The sequence below is a fragment of the Triturus cristatus genome, chromosome 5_1 (genome assembly GCF_964204655.1).
Source record: "Triturus cristatus chromosome 5_1, aTriCri1.1, whole genome shotgun sequence".
NCBI classification, from domain to species: domain Eukaryota; kingdom Metazoa; phylum Chordata; class Amphibia; order Caudata; family Salamandridae; genus Triturus; species Triturus cristatus.
In genome coordinates, this window is record NC_140587.1 from 155605467 (window position 1) to 155629106 (window position 23640).

Here is a 23640-nt window from a genome sequence, read left to right on the forward strand (position 1 = left end):
ACACCTGGGGTTGTTAGTATACACTCACAACCACTCACACAAAAATGTAAATAAGTACACCAGTCCTTGAATGCTAATGAGTCAGTCTCTCCAACATGGTCACCGACTGGTGTTCTGCCAACTCTGCCAAGGCTGCTTCCTTTTCGTGCTAATCACAATATTTAGTTGTTCCCTACACTTGCACACTTGTAACCCAGAGCCAGAAATGTGCTTCATAATTACGACTATATATTCACATACATACACATTTCTCAATAATGCTACAACTCTCTGAAAAATCAGTTGCTGCAAAGGATTTTTACTGTACTAATGTATGCATGCGAGGATCCAGGAAGTTTGGTCTCAGCAACTCCAGTGGAATATACAGAACAACCAAGCAAAATGATAATTTGCTGTTTGTGTGCGCCCCTTCCCCTAGGAACGTGTGTTTTCAGATTTTTCTGTTGCATCACAGAACCCTCTTGTGGCCATCTATAGTGGTGCCTTAAGGAAGCGACCTACGATGTCCTTTAGGTGGCATGGGTCTGTGTCTCAGTGCTTACAGAGATGGACAAATAGGAAAAAACAGTGCTTAATTTGTTTAGCTGCAGTTTGCATCACCCATTGCCCCTGCCAGAACCGCCAATCATATTACCTGCACAACTACTTCTACAAGTCGTTTTTAATATCTATTGAACTAATAAACAACTGTTATTGTGCTCATCTCCGAATTACACACAGTGCCACCATGTGATGGGCTGTCATAAGTGCTGGTGTTGACAATTAAGTGCTAGTACCGAGCGCCAGAAACCACCGGCTCAAATTAAGCACTGGAAAGCAGTTGAGCACAAGTTCATACAGTGCATCCTGGTCTGGCAGTACTTCCACCTGGCTCATTTTTAATTCATAGACTATCTCCTTATATGAACCGCATTACCTGGATATAGAGCGTCAGAGTAAAACATGTCGTCGTTATTGCATATTTTCTGTACATTTTTGCGCACGTGGTTACCACCTGCCTAGTGTTGGTCGTGGTCTGTGAAGGGTTTCAAAATGACTGTATATATTCGTCTAGACGTGTGTGAATGGTACAGATACGGTATTATCAAACCCGCGCACTTCCAGCATTAGCACACGACTGTGCGTGCGCACTGCTGGCCAGTGCCAGGGTGCCTTGGGATCATATGTATCCAGTGTGCACGGAGCGACGACCATTGGCTGTTGCATGCGCCTATGAGGGCTGTTTCTACGCGCTTGGGACTGGCCTGCTTCGTGAGGCACCTGCTCCGAGTTTAGTTGTGAAAGTGCTGTTGACTGTGCTGTTTTGAGTCAGTCAGTCCTGCTGTAAAACAAAGCTAGGTGTTTGCTTAACATATCCGAGTCTATTGTACACCTTCCCTTGCTGTCACAGTAAGGGTGTTTCACTCTCTGTGCCTCAGTGAAGTGTGCGGACAAGCGCTATAGGTGCACCTGGGCCTACAGCACAGAGTGTGCATTCAACGGTAGCGCTGTTCTGCTAGTGCGTTTGAGTGACAGGTGTCTGTACATATGCCTCGGTCACATTTTTCACAATCTTCTCCAGGGCCGTTTGTGAAAAGGGCGCATTTCGAGCGACAGTAAACGGCATAGGGGTAGATTTATGTTGCACTTGCGCCACTTTAGCGCTGCCGTTGCATCACTTTTGTGACGCAGCAGCGGCGCAAATCCTGCGCCATGGTGCGGGGTATTTACAACGTAACGCATCTGGGAGATGCGTCACGTTGTAAAGCCCTGCGCCACATGTAGGCGTTCCAGGGCAGGTGGGGGCGTTCCGGCGCAGGAACGCCTCCTAAAAGTGGCTGAGTGAAATCTACAAGATTTCACTCAGTCACTTTTAGGCCCATGCTGCGTCAAAACCCTACGCCTGCTTGAAGCAGGCGTAAGGATTGACGCAGCATTGTACAGATAGGGCCCCCCAGAACATTGCTGGAGCTGCGTCGCGCTTGCGACGCAACTCCAGCAATGCGCCACTTTCACGGCACAGATGCGTGACGCATCTGTGCCGTTTTTGCCCCATGGTGCGCCGCATTATAAATGCGGCGCATCCATGGTGGCGCAGCTGTGGCGCATAATAATTGGCGCATCCCTGCTGATATGCAGGGAGGCGCCAGTTAACATAAATCTGCCCCATAGTGCCTAAACATCAGTCTTCTTTACATGTTCCATAGAGGATGGGTAATCTAGGCACTACTCCTTTAAGTGGTGTTTAGTAGAAATTATTCCTCCAGAAGAAGGAAGGGTTGGAAGGAAGCTCGCAGTCACATTGAGGAGTAGTTAATTGCATAGTTATAAGGCCCTGAAGAAGCAATAGACGTGGTGAAGGCGCATCAGCCAGAGTCTGTCTCCATGAATAAAGGAAGTGCTTGGACTCTGTTTATGCCCCTCGTTCTCTCCTGTTTGGAATTACTTGTGACGTACATAGTCAGGTGGCCCACTCTGATATGAGCACGAGGGCGCACATGCATGCTTGCTTTTGTTCGCCCGAAGGCGAATTTTGAGCAAGCGAGAATTCACCCCATTGTAAGAGGGCACAAGGGCGACGTAAAACCTAAGTGCGATTAATAAAGCCACGCAAGACAAACGCAAGGCAATCTTGTGCGGCCCTGCATGGCTTGATACAGCTGGAGTAACGCAAGGGGGCGCAATCCGTGCCTTGCGTTACTCTGCTGAAGGGAGGCGTTTCATTGGTGGAGATTGGTTGTTCCCATGCATCCACCCATGGATTTTGCCGCACTCCGAGATTTACCATTAGTGGCAGACCTGGGAATGCGTCGAAATGCTACGCCTTCCCACGAGCGGCGTAACAAGAAGAAATATATTCATTTCTCCCTGTTTTTCTGATTTCTACATGTGCTGCATTATTCTACAGCACACTTAGAGAGAGAACAATGCCTCTGAGGATTGTTTTTGGGCAGGAAGGTGTGCCTACAGCACAGGTACCCGTGCACCATGGCGCAAGGGTGCCTGCGCTGAAGCTTGGCAGCCAGACGTGCACCAGCAGTAGGAAAGGACAGGAGTGCGCTGTATCATGTTAAATATGGCGCATTCCTGCCCTTTCCCTATAGTGGCACGCTCCCTTGTGCTGCATGGAACAGTGATAAACATGGGTCTTTGTCTTTACCATGTTACATCTGCCGTGTGTTCAAAGCCAGGCGTGTGTTTAACACATTGCTGCTCCTTCCTTTAACAAACTAGCTGGAGTAGAAGGAGTGTGAAAGGAAAGGCTGTAGGATGCAACTTTTTTCTAACACAATAAAATGTAACTAGATGTAAATGTATTGTCCAAAACTCCAAAATATACCAGCAGTTAAGAAAGCACAAGTGCACTGTTTTGTAGTTCTGAAGTGTGACGGAAGCAAATTTTTTTAATAAGTTCAAAATAAATCAAGACACTTAGGCCCATCTTTTTCATAGAGTTGCGTCGCCGTTGCTCCGCGCTAGGGGTGCGAGGGCGGTGTAACACTAAAGTCCAATTTATCAAGCCACATAAGGCCAACTTGCGCGGCCCTGCATGACTTTATAAATCTGGAGTAACAAAAAGCAGCGCACATCATTGCCTTGCTTTAGTCTGCCCCAGGAAGGCGGTCCATGGGTGGAGCGTGGGCGTTCCCACAAATCCACCCATCATTCTTGGCACATTCCCAGATTTACCATTAACCCCTTCAGTGCCCATGACGAGATAGTCTCGTCATGGAGCGCGGTTGCGCTGTGCCCATGACGAGACTATCTCGTCATGAACCCCGCCCGCTAATTCAACGCCCGGCACAGGGCGGGGAAAGGGCGGGGCACACAAGGGGTTAATGGTAGATCTGGGAATGTGTCAAAATGGTAACGAGGAGAAATATCTTTATTTATTATCTTTTTTTCCTCTTTCTCTGTGTGCGGCATTCTGCAGCACATGTAGAAAGAGGAATAAGCCTCTCAGGATTGTTTTTGTGCAAGAAGGTTCTCCTTCCTACACAAAATCAATCCTGTTTACAACGCAGACACCCTTGCACCATCGTGTAAGGGTGCCTGCGTTAAAGTGTGATAAATATGCCCCTTAGTGATGTGCAAATGATGATTAATCACTGCACCTGAAGTCCACACATTGTCGTTTGTGCGCTATATAGTTTTATCAGTAAAGCTGTCTGTCAGTCAAAATTTAGTGGCCAAAAAATGAAAAGTGTGCTGTAAATGGCAGTGCGCCCTGTACCACGCTGTTTTAATATATATGCCACAGTGTGCAATATATATAAGCACCACCCGCTTCATACTACATCCTTATCACTCTCCTGTGGAATGGGCGTGGCTTTTTCACGACACTTGTTTTTTGTGTGACAATTGGATTTTTCACAATTCCTGTGAACTTCAGTGATGTAACACTGATGGCAGCAACCCCACTCTGAAAATTGTTCCAGCGCCACTAGGTCCAGCACTGGGCATGGCACATCATCCATCTGGACTGAAAAGGGCTTGGCTCATGGGGGCCTTGAGCTGGAAAGAGCAGTGCCAGCTATCGAAAGGGTGATTAAGAATGTGTTTAACCTGTCTGTTGTTGTCTTTATTTATGTTAGGGTTGTGTCGTTTGTTTTTGCATAGCACGCCTCTCCGATTAAAATGTGGTCATGCTCACAATATGTCAGCGTTGGCTGCCTTTATTTACTAGACCAAGAATGCCCAAAATATGTCAAAGATGGCAACTATTATACAGGGATCAATATTATGCCAGGAACAGGCACAGTTGTGCCTGACACTCTCCTTTCATGGCCTTTGTTTCTTTTTTTCAGTGTTGTTTATAGCGCAAACTTGACCCGAAGATTTCGGGTATCAGAGCGCTTGCCATGAGCACCAGTTGTGTTACACAAGGACACATTCATTTTTGTAAGGCACACAGAGATTAAGTGATTTGCCCAGAATCACAGGATGTTGAGCGTCATTACTGAGACTCGAACCCGTTCCCGAGATTTGAGGTCGACCGCCCTAGCCGTTAGACCACATCCTCTCTCTTAATTCACACAAATAATGTGACTGACATAGTGGGGCCTACAACATCTCCAATCTTTTTGTGACTCTAGTACAAGAGTGGAGGCATATGTTCACATTCATTCCACCCGCTTTGGAGTGCTTGCATTGCAGTGCACGGGGAAGATTTTTCATCTCTGAAGTACACTGAATCATCACACTACATTCTTTATTCCATAGATGCATTGTATACAGCGAATATCGTTTTTTGATTTTTTCCACTGCAGTTAGTTGGGACTCAAAATGCAAGCCAGACCTCCTGGCTTTGCCAAAGCTTGTTCTATTTTGAAAACATTTTAAATGTTAATAGATGAGTACCTGTGTAACAATTTAGTAAAATACAGATGTGTTTGTTGGTTTTCATGGATGTTCTTATGGGGAGTTGTACACAACCCTGTGAGTGTGGGCGATGTTCAGTCGGTGTGATGTGTATGCAGTCAGGCGCATGCGCACGTGCTCGCTAAAGGATGCATGTGGGTGTTGTCTCTTCATGTGCCTTATTCTATGTAGTATGCGTTGCATCTGCTTCTGGGTGCACCTGCCAGCACGGGAGGGAAACAAACAGTGCCCCCCGCTCCCTTGCATGTTGAGTAGGGTGATTTTGCCTAATGAGCGCCCATGTTTTGCTTTGCAGCCAGCGTGCAGGAGGCAGGAGATGTGAACCCCTCCATAATGAAGGCCTTGTCACTGGAACTACCTTGACAGGGCCTAATGATTACCAACAGGCCTCTCTGAAGGCTGGGAGTGTGCTCGAAGTGTCGCCACCCTTCCTCCGCCGTCTCCTCCCATTCCGCGAGCTGTGCACCCCTTTGCCTCAGAGGCACGCTAGGCCACTGGTTATGTTAATGGTCCAGTTTAGCCTTTCACTTGGAGATGGTGCACCGCAAAAATGGCTACACCTTTACATGTTACAATTTCATAGCATAAACATGCACTTAGCACATGTTTCTCCTGCTGTCTAACAATATTAAAATAAGTGTTGCACTTGACATTATTTATAAAGTGCATTTACTGCAGGACAAATGAATTTACTGAAAACGTCTGTTTTTTAACTGCATCTAATGAGATACAAATACATTATCCTTAGTAGATATGTACTCATCATACAGATGGATTTGAATTACATAATGTGTGCCTTTATACATTAAATGACATTTACTGGTTAGATGATTGAATAGAAACCCTCCTAATATAAATGTAGAATGTGATTACCCTAGAAACGATAAACGTTTATGTAATGTGTGCACTAAGGATTCATATATTGCCTTTAAATGTAGTTCTTAGGCATACTTACACATGATGAACAAACGATTTTACTTTATGTCACATGTTATATGAATCTAATGTACTGACATTTTACATACTTGTGTTTAAATGTGCACACGCATATTTAATGTGCACTTTTGTTTAACGTGCTAAGTTGACATTTTTGGCCTACATTTTCATGCTAAATAAAATACTGTTCTCCATTTTCAGCTAATATGACTTTTCTTGCAGACATTCACACGCATTGTTAGTTTGAGAATAGATACATTGCTGTACTAGGGCTAGAGAGAGAGCCTGAGAAGAAGACGGACATGGAAAGCCAAAGCGTTAACTGAAAGGTCCATTCAGGAATGTTACCACCTAACCTGAGTCTGAGAAATGGATGTCCTTTCATGTCCAGTGTGGGATACTCTGTGAATGGTGCAGTCTGCAACGTGAGAAAGGAAAAAGACAATGGAGCTCTGATGAAAACAGAGGGGTGTTCCCTGAACGATTTTAGTGCGAATAACTGGAGCCTCCATTGTCGGATGCTAGAGCACTTTCCCTTGGACTTTGAGAGGTTTCCAGCTCTATGCTTCCTTTGATTCTTTCCTGAGTACAGCTTAGGCTAACACTTACTTCCCTGATCCAAGAAGACTCTTGACTGAGCTTCTGCGATGCTGAAACCTTCCTGTTTAATCAATTTCCTGCCCCGTTTTGATTTCATTTATGGAATTTCTTTAGTTTTTAAGATCCTTTAGGCTTTAGAACCATCGTCTTAGGTTGGACTTTACATTAAGTGATTTAGATTTACCCATGTACAGATGAGAAAATCTGAGAGACTTCTCCGAGCATCAGATACTGTTAGTGTGTTTGTGTTGCTGCAACTGATCTCCTTGTTTGCCTGGTTCTGGTTCACCTAGCCTTCTTTAGGAGGTCAGGCCTTCCTGTGGTTATTCTGTATCTTTATAACATGGTACTAAGAGTTGTGTATCTCAACTTGATTGCTTATTTGTAATAAACTTTCTTAACCATAGCTACTGATCCTGGTCCTTATTGTGTAGCCAAATGGGTAACATTATTAATTGAAATTGATTGATGTAATGTTAGCTCCCATCACCTCTCACTCGGGGTAAAAGGTCCTTCAGAGGACCGAGGGTAAGAAAGTGGGATCAGAGTCAAGCAAAAGCAGGGTGGACGGAGGTCTTGGAGTATTGAGGCGGACCACAGTGAGGCAAACCACATGACCTTCAGAAAGAGCCTGAAGCTGCACCTCTTCTGACCGCCACTACATCATCAACAAAACCCCTCGACTGGTTCAGTTTGAGGCTAATGCCTCTACAAGTCTCCCCATTCATTCCTGGTCACTCCTCCATCCAGAGCTCACACACAATACACTGATGTGCCCAATAGGTGTATTATTCTAGACCCAGTGGCTACTCCCGTCTTCCCTTCAAATGGTGTGGCGCCAGCATTGACCGAAAAGCAAAGAGCGGCGCACTCAGATTCTATTGTTTTAAAAGTATTATAACAAATTCTAGAGGTATAGCATCATGCAGAGAAATATCGCTAATGCTTTTTTTGTTTTAGTTTTTGTAGAGTTTTTATGTTATTTTTTTACTGTGTGGAAAGTAGTAAACATTAAACAGCATAATCAAGCCTCAACAAGCAGTAAAGTGGTGTGCTCATTGAGCACTGCACACTTACAGGGCAAGTGCTGAGAGCTAGTCAAGGACGGCAGTGCAAGCACCGCAGAGAGCAGTCAGAGTCCAGTGTGAGGAGACGGTGGAGGAGGGCTGGTAACTGTGTGTGTGGGTTTCACAGCCCTGGATTTAGGGACAGGGCAGGTGCTGAGAGCTAGTCAAGGACGGCAGTGCTAGCACCGCAGAGAGCAGTCGGAGTCCAGCATGAGGAGAGGGTAGAGGAGGGCTGGTAACTGTGTGTGTGGGTTACAGAGCCTTGGATTTAATGCCAGGGCAGGTGCTGAGAGCTAGTCAAGGACGGCAGTGCAAGCACCGCAGAGAGCAGTCAGAGTCCAGTGTGAGGAGACAGTAGAGGAGGGTTGGTGACTGTGTGTGTGGGTTACAGAGCCTTGGATTAGGGTCAGGGCAGGTGCTGAGAGCTAGTCAAGGACGGCAGTGCAAGCACCGCAGAGAGCAGTCAGAGTCCAGTGTGAGGAGACGGTGGAGGAGGGCTGGTAACTGTGTGTGTGGGTTTCACAGCCCTGGATTTAGGGCCAGGGCAGGTGCAGAGAGCTAGTCAAGGACGGCAGTGCTAGCACCGCAGAGAGCAGTCGGAGTCCAGCATGAGGAGAGGGTAGAGGAGGGCTGGTAACTGTGTGTGTGGGTTACAGAGCCTTGGATTTAATGCCAGGGCAGGTGCTGAGAGCTAGTCAAGGACGGCAGTGCAAGCACCGCAGAGAGCAGTCGGAGTCCAGTGTGAGGAGACAGTAGAGGAGGGTTGGTGACTGTGTGTGTGGGTTACAGAGCCTTGGATTAGGGTCAGGGCAGGTGCTGAGAGCTAGTCAAGGACGGCAGTGCAAGCACCGCAGAGAGCAGTCAGAGTCCAGTGTGAGGAGACGGTGGAGGAGGGCTGGTAACTGTGTGTGTGGGTTTCACAGCCCTGGATTTAGGGCCAGGGCAGGTGCAGAGAGCTAGTCAAGGACGGCAGTGCTAGCACCGCAGAGAGCAGTCGGAGTCCAGTGTGAGGGGACAGTAGAGGAGGGTTGGTGACTGTGTGTGTGGGTTACAGAGCCTTGGATTAGGGTCAGGGCAGGTGCAGAGAGGTAGTCTAGGATGGCAGTGCTGTCACTGCAGAGAGCAGTCTGAGTATAGCATGAGGAGAGGGTAGAGGAGGGCCGGTGACTGTGTGGGGGCTACAGAGCGATGGGTTCAGTGTCAGGGCAGCCATTCGAGGATGGCAGTGCAAGCACCACAGATATGAGTCTGTGAGCGGAGGGTAGAGGAGCGTGGTGATTGTGTGTAGGTTAAAGACAGTGCTTAATTTGAGCTGGTGGTGTCCGTAGGGCCCACCGGCACTAATTTTTGGAGGGCCAGCAGTTATTTTTCCTCATCTGACATTTTCCAACAGAAAGAAAGGGAAAAAAACACGGAGGGAAAAGAAGGAGGAAGAGAAAGACGAAAAACCGTCACAAAGTGTGAAAGCAGGAACCTGCAGGAGTCAGAGTAAGGAGAAGGGTGTGAATGGTATTCAAGTAAAAAGGCATCAGATGGATTCAGACTAACAGCCTTGGTATGCGGCACGACAACTTGTAATAGTCCTGACCGCAGGCTTCTTAGCAGAGCTTTGGAAACCGGCACACATTGTTTCAGAAATTAAGCACTGGCTACAAAGCCTTGGGTTTAGGACAGGTGTTGCAGGAATGTCAGTGATTCATCTATTTCTTGTTCTCAAGGGCAGCTCCTCCACTACGGCGGAGGAGCGTTGCCCCTCTGCTTTCTCGCAGTGCGAGAAAGCCAAAAAATAAAATGGTAATAACTAAAAGTTATTACAATTTTATGTTTTCTTTGTGCATTGCGGTCAGGCGGGTGGGCGGGGCTGCTCTGCTCTTTGAGCAGGGAAGGGAAGGAGTGGTTTGCCCACCCTGCCCTTCTCCATGCAGGCTGCAGCCTGCAGCCTGCATGGAGAACATGGCCACCCCATTAGACCCTGGATGGGCGGCGTTCCGACCAATCACAACGCTGCTTGCAGTGTTGTGATTGGCTTAGGGGAGGGAGCCTGGCTGCCTGCTTCCTGTTCCTGTTGGAGACAGGAGAGCAGTAGAGCAGGAGCCGAGAAGACGCAGGACCCTGCGGAAAAGTAGGTTAGTTTAATTTAATTTTGTTTTTCTTTTTTAATTTTGCCGTGATCCCCCCGAGCCACCCCTGCGAATCACCCTCCCGCACCTACCCCCCACCCGCAAGCAGTGACGGCCATGACTGCTTGGACTTGATTACTGGGGAGTCGTGAGGTGAAGTGAATTTTGCCAGTTCTGCTATTATAAGGAATAATTTCCTGCACTTTTGAAGACTTGACAAACCTCCGTGAAACGAGGAAATTTATGGCAGTTTTCTATATTATAGAGACACTTCTGATTACATGAAAAAAAACGCAGACAACAGTGCTTTGGTAATTACATTTAGAGGAAGATTGGGCATTAAAGTTGTAAAATTTCAATTTAAAATATAAAGCAACATAATTGCCGCCCTTGCACAGACTATTCTGGGGAGAGGAGTTGGCCTAACGGCTAGGGAGCTTGACCTCGGACCTGGGGAACTGGGTTCGAGTCTCGGTAATGACACTGAACATCCTGTGATCTGGGCAAATCACGTAATCTCCCCGTGCCTAACAAAGAATGAATGTGTGTCCTCATGTAACGTAACTGGTGCTATGTAAAACGTTCTGATACCTGATTGGATTCGGGTCAAGTTCGCGCTATGTAAAACAATGCAAATATATACATATATATATATATATGTATATATATATATGAATAGAACTTCGCCTCTGCTACCACATCCTCCGGAAGGACGAAACAGGACCCAAATCATTCAGTGCATGAAGAGTTTTAATTAGAAAGTGCAACACGAACCACCATGACGCGTTTCGGCCTCAACACGGAGGCCTTGATCATATTGCAAACAAACTTCTCCACATCAAAAAAAGTCCGCACTCGAATCCTTGGGCAATTACCATTTTATTGTGGATAAGTGTGGCTCAATGGTTAGAGCGGCAGTCCCTGATACAGAGATCTGGCCCGGGACCAGGGTTCAATTCCCACCTTGGCTGGTCTTGGGCTCAATTTCCTCAGACCTGATAATTCTCGCCTCGGTGCCTACTCTAATCATGGGTCCCACTCTGCAACTCTGGGCAATAGCTTGCTTAATCTCCACAACGGGCCCAACAGCGCTGGGATGCCTGGCTTCACCTTGGGGGTGCCCAGGAGTGGACATTTCACAGGGAAAAGCCAGGAAGGGTTCCACAGCGGTATGAGTACAGCGCCAGGACGCCCCGTCGCTGGGGCAGCAGTGCGCTATACAAGTACAAAATTTCATTTCATTTCATTAGGAGATAGCACTTGCCAACAGGATTGTGTTTCGGCTGTTTTCACAGCCTTTGACAACCTCAAAGTTTGCCATTTTTGGTTCATATTTAAACACTCGCAACTGGTGATGCCAATTATATGAAGATAATCAAGTTACTTTCACTTAGTATTTCCTTTACATTAAATAAGCAATATGTTTTGCAATCAATAGTAGAGGAAATAAATAAAATTGCCTGCACAATATACCGCCTTCTTCCTGCACCCCCAGTGATTAAGATGCACGCAACCAAATCCACAAAAACAGGGTGAAAAATATATATACATATATATATATTCACTTAAAAAACCATAGGTTTCACACGTTATAGTTAGGTGGACATTTCACTCGCAAAAAAACAATGAAATTCCCCCGTTATAGTTAGTTCAGATAACTATAACTCGCGCGCCCGCAATCCACTGCTCATGATGTCACATATTACATCACTCATGACATGGTCAGTGGCATCACTCATGACATCACTGATGACATCATCCTTGTGATAGAGTGGCGGTCGCGCGAGTTATAGTTATCTGAACTAACTATAACGGGGGAATTTCATTGGTTTTTTACGAGTGAAATGTCCACCTAACTATAACATGTGTGAAACCTATGGTTTTTTAAGTGAATTTGCAAGATTTTTTAAATGCTAATTCCTAACTATAACGTGTGTGAAACTTATGGTTTTTTAAGTGAATTTGTACGGTTTTTTAAATGCAAAGTTATGTATGTATTATTTTTTTTTTTTAAGGTTTTTCACCGTGCGCACGCACCCCGCGATTTAAAAAAAAAAAAAAATAATGTTTTTTCACCCTTCGGGGTCCTTTAGGGCCCCCTGACAAAGGCTAGGGGGTCAGGAACTCTCTACCCTGCCCCCTTTTCACGTTCGCCACCTCTCTTTTTCACTCTCGCACCCAAAACAAACAAAATGGCGGCCGACACTTCCTGATTTCGACCGATTCGAACGTTGACTGACATGTAACCACCAATCAGAATTACGCTCGCGCACGTTAGGGTGCGCACACCGTGTGCGCACGGTGCGCGCACGGTGCGCGCCTATATATATTTATGTACTTTTAACTGCAATTTTCTCAGGAAATACTGAACAGATTGACTCCATACATGCAAAAGGCACATGCCTGACCTGAGGACTACCTCTCTGCCAAATTTCAAGTAATTCTGTTCAGCCGTTCGGGCTGTACCTTCGACTAAAGGTCCTATGGGAAAATGCATGGGGAAAACGCGTTTTGGGACCCCCCTTTTTTCTCGGCCCCCGCTTGACGAATCACCCCGAGACTTTCAGGGTAGGAGCTGAGCGGAGCGCCCCATTAGTTTTGAAAATTTTGCGAGAATTCGTCAACCGGCGCCAAAGTTATTTAAAATAGAATTTTCAGATTTCCTATGGAAACACGGTCCTAACTATAACTATCTACTGGCGACCGCCAGTAGATAATATATATGTTGCAGCTCCAAACTCTTTCATTCACTCACAGAAAGAGAACAGCACTCTTGGGGAAAGTTACGCCGGTAATTTTATCCCAGCGCCACAACAAACGCGTTTCGGAAGACTCCTTCTTCAGTGTTTATCACAATTCATCATACACATAGACATTAAGAAAGGACCAAATTGCCCCTAATATGAGCGCCATCTTATAACAGAGTTCTCACTCAGAATTAATATCAATGTATATACACATACGCTTTCATTTTGTGATTTAGCCGTGTATCGGCATCAGTTATACTTTCATGAATCTTCATAAAATTAAAAACTGGCACTTACGTTCACATTACTCTTTAAAGTATATTACTTTCAAAGTCAACGTTATATACATCTTAATACCGTGCATGTGAAAGCTTATTACGAAATTCGCAATTGAGCCGTGAATCGGCATTTACTGCTCAGGTTATCTATAACAATTGTCTCTAATGACAAGCCCACATCTTGCCATGTATTGGCATACAATTGCAGGCTATGTGAAAAAACTCAACAAAAGAAGAAGAACTAATAACAGAACTATATATTGTACAGGAAATCTTTCTTCCCCTGGGATCCTCATTTTCCCAGGTGGACTGACAACTCTTCCCCACTATTAAGGCCGTTTGGTGCCTTCGTTTTTAAATCAATACTATAGCGGAATTCTAGCCTTCGCAGTTTCTGGACTCTATCTCCTCCTCTGCAATTAACTGGCACATGGTCTATACTGAAATATTTCAACAGGTCCCTGTTGCTTTGATGTTTAATGGAAAAATGCCTGGCGACTGGATAGTTCAGATCTTTGTTCATGATTGCGTTCTAAAACACAAATCTTTACACTATGTATTGTACTGCCTATATATCTGAGCACACATGGGCATATCAGACAATAGACAGTATACGTTATATGGCATGTGAGAAATTTCTTAATCATCTTCTGTTTTTTCAACCCTGCTACCTGGCAGGTGAGTACCTTTTTGCTGTTCGCACACGCCTTACATTTCCCGCAGGGGAAAAACCCTTTCACGTCTCTAAGTGTTCCTTGTTTCCCAGGTATCTCTTCCAGATGGCTGTGGACCAGTTTGTCCCGCAGCCATCTTTCCTTCCTGAATGTAATGAGGGGAGCTGGGGGGATATCTTCTCCTATCATGGTATCTGTTTTGAGGATATGCCAGTTCCATCAGATCATACTCCTGAGGGAGTTTGCATCATCCAAATAGGTGGTTATTAATCGGAATTTTCCTTCATTCTTGTCCTTGACGCTAGTCATTTTATCCTTTTCATTGACTAGTTCCTTTCTCGGGATTCTCTCTACTTTCTTAAGAGTGGTTTCTAGAAAAACAGTATTGTAGCCTCTAGCTACAAACCGCGCAATGCTTTCTTTCGCTGCTGATTTGAAGTCACACTCCCTAGAACAGTTACGTTTAAGTCTGAGGAGCTCCCCATAGGTTATGCTATTTATTAGTTTAGGAGGGTGGCTGCTGTTTGTGTGTAGGATGGAATTACCCGCCGTCGGTTTCCTATACAGCTCTGTTCCAAGCACTCCTTCCTGGACGCAGACCCTAAGATCGAGGTAGTTCACTGCCACTGAACTAATCTCCGATGTGAATCTTACGTTCACATTGTTGTCATTCAGATGTTGTATGAATTCGTCAGCTAGGCTCAGTGACCCCTTCCACACTAGGAAGAGGTTGTCTATGTATCTCTGCCAAGCTACTATCTCCTTGAGCCATTTTTCATTTTCATGGGACCAGGCTACCTACTCCTCCCACCAGCCCACAAATAGATTTGAGTAGCTGGGGGCGAAGCAGGTACCCATTGCTGTCCTGGAGATCTGTTGGTAGAGGTCCCCCTGGAATAAAAAGATGTTATTCAACAGGCAGAATTCAATGAGTTCAATCAACATATTATTATGTTCTGCGAATTTTAAAGGTCTCTTTTTCAGAAAGAATTTGATTGCATCTAGTCCGTGTTGGTGATCAATACATGTGTAAAGAGTCGTGATATCTAGTGCAATCAACCAATATGTTGGTTCCCATTTAAGCTTCTCGATCTGGATAATGAAGTCCTTAGTGTCCTTGATATATGAGGGCAATTGTAGAACCGATTGAAACAGGAAATAGTCATTGAAGGTGGACAAGTTTTCAGTTAGGTTCCCTCTTGACGACACTATTGGTCTGCCTGGCGGACTGACGTTATCTTTATGAATTTTCGGAAGATGATAAAATGTTGGTATCACTGGATTTGTGTTCCTTAGGAAGAAATAGTCCTCAGTATCAAGCATGGATTTCTCATGCCATTTATTACATTATTGGATGGTATTGCTTGATGCTTCCGCTGTACCTCTCTTTGCTGATTTTCTCATTATATCTATCATCAGTAAGTTGTCGCAAGACTTCACCACAATATTGCTCCCTGGTCATCAGAACAATACTGCCCCCTTTATCTGAGGGTTTGCAGATGATCTTAGTGTCTTTTTGTAGATTTTCCAAGGTTTTTTCTTGATCTCTTGTTCATTCTTTTTGACATAGGTTTCATATGCTGTCTACATTTGACGAGATCTTTGATTACCGCCTCAGAGAAGGTGTCGATAGCCTCGAATGGCATTTGAGGCATGAAATGGGATGCTGGCTTGAAAGGACTTATTGGTGCCTCCTGCTAAATGCCTATGCGGCTAGTTCTTTGCGCAATGTCCTCAATGTTTTCCCTTTCCCTTTTCCATAGGGAAAAGCATCTTTTGACTCGCTTATAACTTTGGCGTCGTATGACCAATTTTTTTGAAATTTTCCAAAAAAAAGTGTCAAAGTAGGTTATGCTTGTCTTGGAAAGTTTGGGGGTGAGGACCGAGAAGTGAGGACCGAGAATTAGAGGCACGAAATAAGGGTGCATTTGTAATGTGAGTTCCCATAAGAACCTTTAGACACACCTACAGCCTGAACCACTGAACTGACTTACACCAAATTTGGCAGGGGGGTAGATGTTGGTTCAAGGAAGTGCCTTTTGCCGATTTGGTGAAATTCGTTCAGTAGTTTTTGCGAAATGTAAGCTGAAAATTGTAGTGATATCTTCGGTCGCGGATCTTTCACAGTGGTTTTGCAATTAATCGCGAATGCATGTGCCAACAGGAATGATCTGATTGGTTGGGTGGAACCTGAACAGAAAGTTGTGGCCACCATATTAGTGATCGGAAACAATTCCCGGGGCTGAAAATGTCTGAAAAAGTGTAATGAACTTTTTTCCTCCATGTCTCTTTAAATGCTGTTCCTCTTTTATGTTTATTATCCTTACGTGTCATTATGGTATTCTATGGCGTGCGCATTTTCAAGGTTTACCTTCAAAGGTGCATCGCTCGTGATATCTGTTCTCGTTAGAAATTCCAACTGCTGAAACAGGCATTCAGCAGTTGGACTTCCATCAGAACAGACATGCTCCTGTGTTATGCTGTCATTATCTGAAGATTAAACCTACCTACTTAAAATACCTTTTCCGCCTCGTCTGCTTCTTCAATATCAACATTTAAGAAAAGGTATTCATCACATTTTGGCGACGATCTTATCAGCAGCATTTCACCATCCTTGCACGGATTATCTTCATCACATTTCATGGTTGTCATCGAACAGCGCTCCTCGCTGCAACGTTTATATTTTTTTCTGGAATTCAATGCCGTCTACGGGGAGTGAATGACGGAATTTTGAAGTGTTTCCTGTCTTTTGTCGGCGCTCACTTCTCTGACGTCTTACGCCTCCCTTGACTACGGCATCCTAGCAACGGCACAGAATTCCTCAAAACAAACAACGTCATCACGTGAACGCGTTCACGTTATAAGCGACCATGAAAGACAAACACTCACAGTGGAACCTTCACTTGACCAGCACCTAACCTTCTATTACTCTCCCTATCAGAACCCTATATATTAGGGAAAGACGTGTGCACACTCTGTGGCACCCACTGTAACAATGCCTATTCCCATGGGAATCAGAGTATATAACAAAGAACCAAAGATGCACCACATAGACAATATGAGAATAAGAAAGTCCTTAGTAATTAACGGATTTCTTCAGAGGTCACTTTTTATGAACATTTTTAATTTTCATTTAAATAGAAATTCCGGAACACATAAACAATCCATTAATGTGATTTTATGAACAGTCCAGCCGACGCGTTTCGTCCTGAAACAGGACTTCTTCAGGGCTGTCAAACAATGAACAGAGAGATATATACATATAAATAACATATATACACCAATACATATACATTTATAAAAACACTAATACATAAATATAAACACCCTAAGAACATCAACAAGACAGAACGACATTTTTTCTAGAGTATATGGAAAATAGTTCCAGATATGGGGTATATTCAAACATATTGATCATTTTATTTTATTACAACATTGAGCATTCACTTGAAGTAACCCGAACAGCGTGTTGGGTTTAATGGTTGTCCAAACAATTTTACGGGGTCAACCCAGTGAAACACATTTTAAATTGAGTTAATTAGAAAGCGAAAGATAGAATACCCAGAAATACACACAAAAGAAAGAGGTAAGACGAAAAGAACAAGAGGAGGGACAACGGAAGAGAGAACCTCACCTACCATAGAGTCGTGACGTAGCTCATAAATGGCAGAGTTCTTGTGGGTTATTTCAATCCTTGTGAGGAGTATCTAAGGATCCGGTGTATGATTCTATCAGCTCTACAGTAAGAGTAGATGAAAGAAAAAACGGGGGGGGGGGGAGAAGGAAAGAGGAATGGCTAGAGTCAGTCATGCACATAGAGTATTAATCAAAAAGGGAGTTAAGAACAAATGCTGTCATTGTAATAAATGTATGCCAAATAGGCTAGAAATGACTCACATATGGGCGTCAAGAGCAAGTGATCGATTCCTCATGGATATGTATAATTCCAAAGCCACTTATATTGAATGGAGATGTAGTACTCACAGAGCTTAAAATTATTGCTAAAGAGGAGAGAAAGAGGGAGGCACCTATATACAGTTATGCAACAAAAAAAATCAAAAGGACTTAATACCGTCATGATATAAGGTATATATAAAAGAAAGAAGCTGAGTGCAACTTACAAAAAGGCGCCACGCCAAAGTGAGCAATATAGCTGCCAAAATCTGGAGGATAATAATCCCAGGGGTTCCACAATCAAAGTGGTCTCAGAAGAACGTAATGTTTATATTAGACATCATTCCAAGGTTCTAAAAAAAAAGAGTAAACAATATATATATATAAGAAAATAAAATAACGGAATGATTAAGTGCGTAAAACGAGAACATATGTCAAGCTGAAACCTGCTTGCCAAATGATACGTGGAAGCAAGAAACCATAGAGTAAACAATAAATGTAATGAATGCAGCAATACCCGGAAATGAAGGGGCCCGAATAAAGAGGAAAGCAGAACCCGTGACTATGCAAGTTGAAACCTGCTTGCTAAATGGTACGGGAAAGCAAGACACATGAAGTAAACAATAAATATATTTAATACAGTAATACCCAGAAATGGGGGGGCCCGAGTCAAGAGGAAAGCAGAGCCCGTAACAGTGCACGCGGGCGAGCCGGTTGAAACCTAATAGTCTTACCGTATAATAACAGTTGCCGATAAGCAAAGTTCCAAGGAGTCAAACACCGGGTAGGAACAGCGTCCAATATCAAGTTGAGTAACCTTAGCCCTTGAGCCGTGAACTTTAAATAGTATGAAGAGTGGCGGGTAAACGAGCCACGTGGGTGGTTATCATGGCAACCAATGGCGCTAAGCTTTGACCGTCAACTACGGCGGCCATTACGGGATGACCTATACTTGGTCTAAGAAATGTCCACAAGCTAGGTAATACCTATATATATGATCGAAATGAAATCATGTATATCGTGATAATATTTAAAAGTTCCAAGTTTAAAGAGACAATTAATATCTATGTGTGAGCTCAAGAATAGAACGTGTATCTCGTAATAATATATGAGTGTTCAATAATTGAAGTGGGCAATTGGTATGTGTGCGTGAGCTCAAAGTAAAGAATATATGTATCTCGTAATGATGTAATTGTGTATAAGGGTAAAAACAAGGACACGATGGAAACCAAAGCCATCGGATCCTGCTCGCTCATTGGTTGTAGCGGCCATGTTGACAAAATCTCTGGATCGATTTACCGAGTGTCCAATAAGTGTCATCATTACGAGATACATATATTCTTTACTTTGAGCTCACGCACACATACCAATTGCCCACTTCAATTATTGAACACTCATATATTATTACGAGATACACGTTCTATTCTTGAGCTCACACATAGATATTAATTGTCTCTTTAAACTTGGAACTTTTAAATATTATCACGATATACATGATTTCATTTCGATCATATATATAGGTATTACCTATCTTGTGGACATTTCTTAGACCAAGTATAGGTCATCCCGTAATGGCCGCCGTAGTTGACGGTCAAAGCTTAGCGCCATTGGTTGCCATGATAACCACCCACGTGGCTCGTTTACCCGCCACTCTTCATACTATTTAAAGTTCACGGCTCAAGGGCTAAGGTTACTCAACTTGATATTGGACGCTGTTCCTACCCGGTGTTTGACTCCTTGGAACTTTGCTTATCGGCAACTGTTATTATACGGTAAGACTATTAGGTTTCAACCGGCTCACCCGCGTGCACTGTTACGGGCTCTGCTTTCCTCTTGACTCGGGCCCCCCCATTTCTGGGTATTACTGTATTAAATATATTTATTGTTTACTTCATGTGTCTTGCTTTCCCGTACCATTTAGCAAGCAGGTTTCAACTTGCATAGTCACGGGTTCTGCTTTCCTCTTTATTCGGGCCCCTTCATTTCCGGGTATTGCTGCATTCATTACATTTATTGTTTACTCTATGGTTTCTTGCTTCCACGTATCATTTGGCAAGCAGGTTTCAGCTTGACATATGTTCTCGTTTTACGCACTTAAATCATTCCGTTATTTTATTTTCTTATATATATATTGTTTACTCTTTTTTTTTAGAACCTTGGAATGATGTCTAATATAAACATTACGTTCGTCTGAGACCACTTTGATTGTGGAACCCCTGGGATTATTATCCTCCAGATTTTGGCAGCTATATTGCTCACTTTGGCGTGGCGCCTTTTTGTAAGTTGCACTCAGCTTCTTTCTTTTATATATACCTTATATCATGACGGTATTAAGTCCTTTTGATTTTTTTTGTTGCATAACTGTATATAGGTGCCTCCCTCTTTCTCTCCTCTTTAGCAATAATTTTAAGCTCTGTGAGTACTACATCTCCATTCAATATAAGTGGCTTTGGAATTATACATATCCACGAGGAATCGATCACTTGCTCTTGACGCCCATATGTGAGTCATTTCTAGCCTATTTGGCATACATTTATTACAATGACAGCATTTGTTCATAACTCCCTTTTTGATTAATACTCTATGTGCATGACTGACTCTAGCCATTCCTCTTTCATTCTCCCCCCCCCCGTTTTTTCTTTCGTCTACTCTTACTGTAGAGCTGATAGAATCATACACCGAATCCTTAGATACTCCTCACAAGGATTGAAATAACCCACAAGAACTCTGCCATTTATGAGCTACGTCACGACTCTATGGTAGGTGAGGTTCTCTCTTCCGTTGTCCCTCCTCTTGTTCTTTTCGTCTTACCTCTTTCTTTTGTGTGTATTTCTGGTTATTCTATCTTTCGCTTTCTAATAACTCAATTTAAAATGTGTTTCACTGGGTTGACCCCGTAAAATTGTTTGGACAACCATTAAACCCAACACGCTGTTCGGGTTACTTCAAGTGAATGCTCAATGTTGTAATAAAATAAAATGATCAATATGTTTGAATATACCCCATATCTGGAACTATTTTCCATATACTCTAGAAAAAATGTCGTTCTGTCTTGTTGATGTTCTTAGGGTGTTTATATTTATGTATTAGTGTTTTTATAAATGTATATGTATTGGTGTATATATGTTATTTATATGTATATATCTCTCTGTTCATTGTTTGACAGCCCTGAAGAAGTCCTGTTTCAGGACGAAACGCGTCGGCTGGACTGTTCATAAAATCACATTAATGGATTGTTTATGTGTTCTGGAATTTCTATTTAAATGAAAATTAAAAATGTTCATAAAAAGTGACCTCTGAAGAAATCCGTTAATTACTAAGGACTTTCTTATTCTCATATTGTCTATGTGGTGCACCTTTGGTTCTTTGTTATATACTCTGATTCCCATGGGAATAGGCATTGTTACAGTGGGTGCCACAGAGTGTGCACACGTCTTTCCCTAATATATAGGGTTCTGATAGGGAGAGTAATAGAAGGTTAGGTGCTGGTCAAGTGAAGGTTCCACTGTGAGTGTTTGTCTTTCAAGTTTGTTTACCCTTCCATAGCACTAACCCACTCTTACTAATTTATTAACACAAGCTCACTCACTGATATCACAGTTAGAGTTGAGCAATGCCTGGCTTTAAAGACAGACGACAGGAATTGGCTCAGGACCTGTTTGCAACAAGTTCAAGACCGAGAGGTTCAGATACCAATGCCCCTAAGACAGAGGGCTTAAAACTAAAGTTTCAAAGATTGGAAAAGTTAAAAAAACATGAGATGTCCAGGTGGTGGGACGGAACCACTCTGGACAAGTACATTGAAAATGACAAAATACCACGAGGCTTGCGAATTTTGATTTTTCCAACGTTTGAGGATTTAGACAAGGAACAACTAGAGGAATGGGAGGGAAACCTCCGTAATGCCTCGATTAACATGATGCGTATTTTGATCAAAAACGCAGAGAAAAAGGGACTGAAATTACAACAAGAGATTGAAGAACTAGAGAAGGAAATAGCAAACTCTGACTTAAAGGAAACAGTAAAGAAAAATTATGTGATATTGGATGAGATCTTGGAGGGATATCAAACATACTTGAGGGACAAAAAGGTAAAAAAGATCAGAAGAGATGACAAGGATTACAGGGATGGGAGAGTATATACCTTTTCCCATAAATATGATAATGTTAAAATCTCAGGAGAGGGTAAAAGACCAAGGGAGGACACCTCAGAATTGACTTCCTCTAGCAGCATAAACTCATTGTCATCTGTGGCCAGCTCAGTGGTGACTGAGGATCCCGTGGAAGTAACAGAGACTGAAAACAGGCCCAACAATAATTTTTTATTGGAAATGGAGAGACTGAGATTAGGTGCAAGAACAGGAGTAAAAGATCAAAAACCAGAAGGGGTGGGAGGAGATGGCAGGACTCTAAACAGAAACACCAACAAAAAGACGAGGCCAGAAACAGTAAACAGAGTAACGAGATCACGGAAACCAGAGAACTAACAAACTTGGAAAATAAAGTGAGTAGCGCAGACAAGGAACTTATGATTGTTAATTTGTCAACTAGGACTCTATCCAATGATGAAATCTCTGTATTAAGTAAGGGACTTGGTTTCTGCCCTAATCAGGTGTGTAAGGATCCAATGGCTTTGGTTTCCATCGTGTCCTCGTTTTTACCCTTATACACAATTACATCATTACGAGATACATGATTTCATTTCGATCATATATATAGGTATTACCTATCTTGTGGACATTTCTTAGACCAAGTATAGGTCATCCCGTAATGGCTGCCGTAGTTGACGGTCAAAGCTTAGCGCCATTGGTTGCCATGATAACCACCCACGTGGCTCGTTTACCCGCCACTCTTCATACTATTTAAAGTTCACGGCTCAAGGGCTAAGGTTACTCAACTTGATATTGGACGCTGTTCCTACCCGGTGTTTGACTCCTTGGAACTTTGCTTATTGGCAACTGTTATTATACGGTAAGACTATTAGGTTTCAACCGGCTCACCCGCGTGCACTGTTACGGGCTCTGCTTTCCTCTTGACTCGGGCCCCCCCATTTCTGGGCATTACTGTATTAAATATATTTATTGTTTACTTCATGTGTCTTGCTTTCCCGTACCATTTAGCAAGCAGGTTTCAACTTGCATAGTCACGGGTTCTGCTTTCCTCTTTACTTGGGCCCCTTCATTTCCGGGTATTGCTGCATTCATTACATTTATTGTTTACTCTATGTTTTCTTGCTTCCACGTATCATTTGGCAAGCAGGTTTCAGCTTGACATATGTTCTCGTTTTACGCACTTAAATCATTCCGTTATTTTATTTTCTTATATATATATTGTTTACTCTTTTTTTTTAGAACCTTGGAATGATGTCTAATATTAACATTACATTCGTCTGAGACCACTTTGATTGTGGAACCCCTGGGATTATTATCCTCCAGATTTTGGCAGCTATATTGCTCACTTTGGCGTGGCGCCTTTTTGTAAGTTGCACTCAGCTTCTTTCTTTTATATATACCTTATATCATGACGGTATTAAGTCCTTTTGATTTTTTTTGTTGCATAACTGTATATAGGTGCCTCCCTCTTTCTCTCCTCTTTAGCAATAATTTTAATCTCTGTGAGTACTACATCTCCATTCAATATAAGTGGCTTTGGAATTATACATATCCACGAGGAATCGATCACTTGCTCTTGACGCCCATATGTGAGTCATTTCTAGCCTATTTGGCATACATTTATTACAATGACAGCATTTGTTCTTAACTCCCTTTTTGATTAATACTCTATGTGCATGACTGACTCTAGCCATTCCTCTTTCCTTCTCCCCCCCCCCCCCGTTTTTTCTTTCGTCTACTCTTACTGTAGAGCTGATAGAATCATACACCGGATCCTTAGATACTCCTCACAAGGATTGAAATAACCCACAAGAACTCTGCCATTTATGAGCTACGTCACGACTCTATGGTA